Here is a 7,355-nt window from a genome sequence, read left to right on the forward strand (position 1 = left end):
AAGCTCGAAGAGGAAGGAGGACCTAGCGATCCTACTCGTCGAAACCAACTGCATGGACGACGACGTCAAGGCGTGGTGCACCGTGCAACGACCCACTATCCTCGCGGAGAGTCGAGCTCCACCCGCGCCCTAGCCTAGCACCGTGACTCTAGCGACGGCTACTACTCCACCGGGCACTAGCGCTTCCCCATCGACTGCCTCATTGCCATCGCTGATCGCTCCACCAACGCAGCCCACCATGTTCCTCGATTCCTCGATTGAGGAAATTGCATGATTCTCGCGTTGCCGGCCTGCATGCGTGCCCCTTTTTTTGGTTCACTAGACATTTATATGCCACGATTTGCGACGATGTGTTCGTCGAGACTTCCATTTGCGATGACGTGATTCATCGAGACTTCCATTTGCGACGATGTGATTCATCGAGACAATGATCCTGTGGGCGTGAAATCTGATCGTAAGTTTGCGAATTTAGGGACTGGCGTTTAGAGCATCTCCACCAGCACCCCCTATAGCGGCCCCGATAGCGTTTTGGGGCCGGAAGCGAAAATGGGCTCACACCGGCGCGCCCCAAACGGCGCCAGCGATTTTTCGAGCCCAATAGAAGCGCCGGCAACCCCGTGCCAACCCCTTGGCCAAGGGAGTGAATCGGGCGCGCCGGCGCCTCGCTAGGCAGAAAATTTTGGGCGTGGGAGACGCCTATCAGCCACACATCTCAAAAGTCGACGCCAGCGTGGAGTGGCGGGGCCGACGCATCAGCGACACATTCAATTTTAACCTAACCGTCGCCTACCTCGCGATGGGAGTTATTGGGGCGCAGCGGCGGCGCAGTTTTCGCAGACGCAGCGAACCATCCCGTCGCGCCTAGCTCTGCGTGCCGGCGTTAATAAGCACCGCTCCTCCGTCTCCCTCCGGCCTATATAAAGGGCCGCCTCTCATCGTCCCTCTCACACACAAACCCTAGCGCCCCTCTCCCCAACCCTAGCCGCCACCATCTGAAGAGATGACACCATGTCTGGTCGAGGCCGAGGTCGCGGCCGTGGTCGTGGCCGCGGCAGTGCGACGCTGTCATCTTCATCGTCTGATATGCAGGAGGAGGAGAGGCGAGTGGTGTTCGAGTTCATCATCGTCCACAAGGGCGACCCACACAACATCCAGAGGCTGCCAGACACCTTCGTCGACTTCGTCGCTGGCGACGTGCGCCCGGGCGTCCGGCCTAGTTAGGTTTAGTTATTTTGCAATGTTTTATATTTGTGTCAACCATGGTTCAAACTATGTATTAGTTTGTGGAAAACCATGTTCCAAATTATATCTTCGTGTAAACCACGTTCCCAATTATGTATTAGTTTGTGAAATGAAATGTTTCTTCTCTTTATTCGACTTTCTATGCTTTTATATATGATTGTAATTCAAAACATCTATTGGGGGCGCCGGTTTGGGGGCGCCAGTGTGGGAACAGCTCCCCCAAATAGAGGATGCAGTGCAGGCGTCCCCAATACGGAGGTGCCGGCGTCTCTGGCGGTGACTATTTGGGGGATGCCCTCCATCGGCGACCCCAAAATAGGCGCCGACAGAGCATCCTCTGTTTGGGGATGCTGCTCCCACACGGCGCACCTAGACCGGAGGCCCCGATAGATTTATAAAGTTAAATTCAAATTTTGAAAACAATATTCATACGAAGTTCAAACAAAAATTGTATAAATTTAACGCGAATTCAAACTAAAAAAATAAAAAAACATCTAGCGGTGCTGGGAGTCGAAGATGCTGAAGTCCAGGTCGTCGCCGTCGTCGCTGGATGGCCCGATGGACCAGCTCTCGACCTCGTCGGACCCCTCCTCATCGGCCTTCTCCTCCTTTGGCGCTGGCAGCTTCGATGGTCCGATGAGGCCGACGTAGTTGGCGCCGTGGTCTCTGGCGGACCACACCGTCGCCTGCCGCGGGTCCAGCGTAATGTGCCGGTAGTCTTCGTCGACGGAGCGGCCGACCATGAACTGTAGGGCGGGGAACTCCTCGTCGTCGCTGTCATCACGGAGGGCCGCCTGCGCCTCGTCCTCCTTCTCCTACAATTTCTTCTTCGCTGGCGGAAGTGGTGGCGAGGCGCGGGCTCGGCCCAACGCGTGCGCGTGACGGTAGACGACGATTCGGTGCACGAGCTTCCGGACGCCATGGTCCTTTCCGGCGTCCTCTGCAGTGTCGGCGCCGGCGCCATGCACACCGCCTGCGGGAAGTACACTGGGTCTCGTTGCTTGTCGTCGCGGACGCGCTGGCGGAAGCCGTACTGGCGGAGCGTGTTGTCGACGTCGTGGCCGTACCACCAGGCACGGCGGCCGACAGTGTTGAAGCGGCCGCTCGACGGTTGGTCGTCAGCGCGAGCTCGACGGCGCGCTCGTCTTCGAAACGCAGTGACCAGGACGGGCTGTCGAGAGCGTTGTCCGGCAAGCTCCTCTCCTCCGGCATCATCAGGCTCCGCCGTTCCCTGGCGAGGGCCCGCGTCTGTGCTCCTGGCAGTGGCGGCGACGGCACGGCGAAGCTGCCGTTGGAGACGTGCCAGCCGTGCGGCAATTTGTACTGTACTGGCACGGGGATGCGGTGCCAGTACAGTACAGTACGTCGGCCTCGTCGAGGCTAAGCTGCAACGAGCGCAACACGCCGCCGCCACTGTCGCTGGCCTGGTCATTGTGCGCCATCGTCGGCGGGTTGCGTGGGGAGGTTTGCGCGGTGGTTGGAAGGCGACGGCTAGGGTTGGACGGCGGGAAAGAGAGAGAAGTGCGCGCCACTGGGGTTTTAAGGGAGGCGGCGGACGCGCATTGAAGGCGCGTGGGCAAGGTAGGTGGACGCCGCGTGGCTAGTCGTCGCCCTCGTGGTTTGGGTTTCCGCGCGAGCGCCATTAACGCCGATGACCAAGCTCCCCGCATCGTTTCCGATGCGAACCGCCGCGTCATCTCGCTGACAAGGCGCCCCCACCCGCGAAAACTATCGTTCCGCGAGGCGCCGACACGGGGTTGCCGGCACTTCTATTGGGCTCGGAAAGGTGCCAGCGCTGTTTGGGGTCGCCGGTGTGAGTCTATTTTCGCTTCTGGCCCCCAAATCGCTATCGATGGCGCTATGAGAGCCGCCGGTGGAGATGCTCTTAGGAGGTGTGCCTGGGCGCCGACACCCATATGATCTCGTACTGGGGGACGAGTGGAGATGCTCTTACTCCGAGCAAAAAACTAAGAAGTCGTTTGGTATCCATCATTTCGGCATGGAATCTTGGAATTCATTTTAGAATTCCATAAGTGGGCTGTTTGGTTGCCACAGAATTAGACGTCATTTCATTTAGGAAATCCAGCAAAACGGGGTTATGGGTAAACACGATTCTCTCCATGGAAACCATTTACAAATTGAATATTAAATTCTCCTGTTATTTGCAATTCCTGTGGCAACCAAGAAAATGTACTTACAAGTAAATATATTTATTTCAAAATGCTACAAACTAAATGAAAGCCTGGCTTCCAAACAACTTCCACTCTTTCATTCGGGTTCGATAGCCGTGGCGCGCCAACTGTTTGATGAAATTCCCGACCCAGCAGCCGCGGTTCGCGGCCGACCGCCGGCCACGCGCATGCCGCTGCTGGAGCGCGGAGGGCGGAGGGCGGAGGCTGCCTGGGCTTCGCGCGACAGCGCCATCTAGGGCCCCGCATGTGCAACATCGTCCGCCGGCGCGCCTGGTGGTGGACACGCCGTACCTGGTGGTCGACGACCACGCGCTCTGGGGCCTCAACCTCGGCCACCAGTCCGACCCACAGCGGCTTCCTCCGCGCCGCGGGGTGGGTGCTCGACCTCCTTCAAGACCTGCTGGACTGGTCGCTACATACTCACCTCTCTCGTCGCTGGCGTCGCCGCCATGCTCAACCTCGACAAGCTCGGGGTTGGAGAGGGGCCGCATAAGGTGCATGTCGCTCAACCTCGCTGTCATCAACTCTCTCGTGCTTCTGCGTCAAATTCAGTACTGCACTAGAATTTACACGACCTGGTGCTTCAACTTTTCCAAATTGCTAGTACTGTCAGACTACACACAGTGTTGGAAGTTGAAACATCCAAAGTGGCTCTGTGCACCAGGCTGGATGTAGCGCATCGTGGAAAGGAAAAGTTTCAGGTACCCTTTTCAATAAGGTTAATGGGTAATGGAAGAGGTTCTCACAAATTCAGAGAATTACTTGCTCCATTTTGTTCCGATAACTTGCTCCTCTAGGATCCATCAGAGAAGTATGCAACCCGGCACTCTCGTGGCACTGTATGCTTTGCTAATATTGTACTACTCCTTCAGTCGTCCAAGTCAAATGTACCATCAAAATATACTATAACTTCATGGCTCAAGTCTGATGGAAATATAATAGCAGCCTGAACATGTTAATTTGAAGTAAAAAAAAGATGCATTTAATTGTTATTAACTGTCAATCAGGGGTTTGTGGTCTTGTTCCCACAAAAGAAAAACAGGGCATCTCTCTGTACATATTCTCAAAATTCTTTTCTGGGCTGACCTCCTTTCAGGTTCTTGGAAAAATTAATCCGCAATCACTTTTTTTTGCAGATATGTAGCTGCCCCTTCAGATTCTTATCTTTCTACGTCATCCTTAGTATATTGAAGAAGAAATACACATTGCTGGTTGTAGACGGGTGATTGGCCATCTGGGTAGAAGACCTCAGAGCGCTGCCTCTGCTTACAGCTTGCAGTAGATTTTCCTCAAAAGTATCAGACACTTGGTAATTTGATCAGACAGACCCAATCTCCAAAAGGATCTTCATTCAACTTCGAGTGCCTACTATAAAGGGTATGCAAGGATAGATTGCATGCAATTTTTTTAAGTAACTACCTTTGCTAGTTATTTTTTCTTTTGTGTTAATTCTCTGTGCTTTTGTAAAATAACTTGAAGATTAAATCGCTTAAGTTCTGCTGTTGCTAGACCAAATAATTAAAATGGGCTATAGCTCTTTGGCACAAGAGGATGCCTATTTTAATGAGGACAAGGATCAGCAACTCAGCATGGTACTTTGATCTTACCTCAGATCTGGGGCATTGCATTAGAAGGCTTGCTTGTTCTTCTGCACCCGCATAATGCTGTTTTCTGATCTTTGTTTGGCACGATGCGGATCCTACATATTTCCTCAAAATGTTGCTTAAAGTAGGAAATGTTTTAATCTGGTTATTATTTAGTAACTCAAAAAATGGCTACAAGATTGGCTTCAGCTAGAGTGCCTGGCGAGAAGTCTGTCATCTATTTTTCTCCAAGTACGGTTTGCGAATCTTAGATGAAATCACTGAAGGGTGTGATCTGACCTGGACATTGTTCATCATTAAAGATGTGCCCTCCCTGGACGAGCTATGCTTAACATTATGTTCCTACCTGAAGCTTGATCTCTTTTTTTCTACTGTATGCAGCAAACTTCTATGTTAAATTTTGCAAAAACTTTGCATAGTATAAAAAATATATGTGAAGTTAATAGGCTGTGCTACTGTGTCCTATGACATGCAGGTGTGCGGTCACCTGTGTAAAATGGAAGCGAATGAGAAGAGCACTCTTATTTAGTGAGAAGGTGCAGAATGGAATCTTCGGTTATCTATTCTACAACACCACAGCCTGGCTCTGGCATTCATTATGAGGAGTTCACGGTGAATCTAGAGGATGTGTTCCGGCATCATAGTCGGGCGTGTAAGAGTGCCACCGAAGCCGTTCAGGTCTGTGGACAAAGAGGCAGAGGTCTTCAGGGAAGAATAGAATGACAGACGGGTAGCAAATCTTTGATGCTTCGTTCTTAACTCGTAAGTCTCATTTTGTTCCTCTAAATCATGGGAGTTCTCACTTATGTAGACTGTAATTATGCTGTATTATGTTGTCCAGGAGACCGGAATCATGAGAGCTTTTGAAGCGGAGGGTTAAAATAAAAGTCTCTGCAACTCGGTTATCTGAATCCCTGAAAAGAAATCTCTGCAACTCTGCAAGATGATGGGTGGATTCACTATATGAAGACTCAAGAAGCACCCTTGGAACATTTTACATTCAAGGTAATCACACTCACAGTGCTGCCCATGTAGCAAGTACAGCAGCTTCAGGTCATACATCTGAACACGAGGTGTCGGGCTCCTGGTACTCTGAGTGCAGCACCAGTTAATACAAAGCAGTTCGGGGATTCAGGTTTCCATCCTTGCAGCTCATATGTGATGTCTAAGGTACCAAGTTCTACTACCACACTGGGAATTTTTACTGTTCATTATTGCATTGCATTATGAAATTGCTTTCATCTGCATGGGTGTCCTGTCGTACCTTGTCACACTGGTCTTCAAGGAGCTTTTAAGAATGTCTGTCTCCATAGCAAGGCCTTGCCGCACGCTATAGTTGTGTAGCACCATGGACCTCCACTCTACATATCTTTTGTCTAGTTTTTTCGAGAAAACTCAAAGGACCTTTGCGTTTCATTGCACGGAAAAGATAGGAATTCGTTTACATCCTCCTAGGAGGCAAGTTACAGGTTAAGGAACCAGAAAAATCAGTGCACATCCCAACTGGTAGTTACACCAAGGAAATTTTCTGGAAATTCTGGACCGGATTGAGAGCCAAATCTGATAGTTTCTCTTGTAAGTTCTAACTGTTCTTGCACCATACACTGCCAAAAGACAGCCTATTGAGAAAAAAAAAAGTACACTGACGTTTAATGTCATATATATTCAACAAGTCTAAGGATATATAGTCACGCCAGTTGAGCATGTGCATTAGATCAAATGATGCTTTGGTTATCTTATATTATTCAGTCGATCTTCTAAGTCAAAGAATCCTTCATACTGTCGAACTATACTGTTGCTTCATGTTTTTATGTCCCTGATGAAATAGAATAGCAGTCTGAACATGTGATTTTTGACTCTCAGCTGTCAACCATGGGTCTGTGGTGTTGTTCTCACAAAAGAAGAACAAGGCCTCTCTCTGAATATATTATTATTATTAGATAGCACAAGATGGTTGAGTCAAGTAAAGTTTCTTTGTGCTTTCTTTGCTTGAGACCTGAAGTTAGGATTTAAACGCGAGAAGCTAAAGTCAAGTTGGTTGATTTGCTAGCTGTGGCTCCATCTCTCTTTTGTTCATCTTTTTTACCTGCTTGCTTATTCATTGCAGATTTAGGTTCAACCAGGGTGCTTGACTAAAAGTGCGGCATCTTTTTTTCCGCCCACTAAGGTTGCGAATCTAAATGAAATTACTGAAGGGTATGACCTTACCTGAATATTATTGTTCATCCTTCAAGGCAGCTGCTCCGTAGCCAGAAGGACCTTTAGTTGACAGTACGTTCCTACGGTCCTACCTAAGGATCGATCCCTTCTTTCCACA

General features: G+C 50.1%; 1 long non-coding RNA gene across 1 annotated transcript; it reads left to right on the forward strand.

Annotated features, from left to right (window-relative positions):
- Positions 1-4,041: 4,041 nt before the first annotated feature.
- Positions 4,042-7,303, forward strand: LOC124688866. Its single transcript, XR_006998648.1, has 5 exons — positions 4,042-4,135; positions 4,571-4,811; positions 5,514-5,800; positions 5,880-6,208; positions 7,146-7,303. It is a non-coding gene; the product is annotated as an uncharacterized LOC124688866 (long non-coding RNA).
- The last annotated feature ends 52 nt before the right edge of the window (positions 7,304-7,355 follow it).

Source organism: Lolium rigidum, chromosome 2, assembly GCF_022539505.1.
Source record: "Lolium rigidum isolate FL_2022 chromosome 2, APGP_CSIRO_Lrig_0.1, whole genome shotgun sequence".
Lineage (NCBI taxonomy): Eukaryota > Viridiplantae > Streptophyta > Magnoliopsida > Poales > Poaceae > Lolium > Lolium rigidum.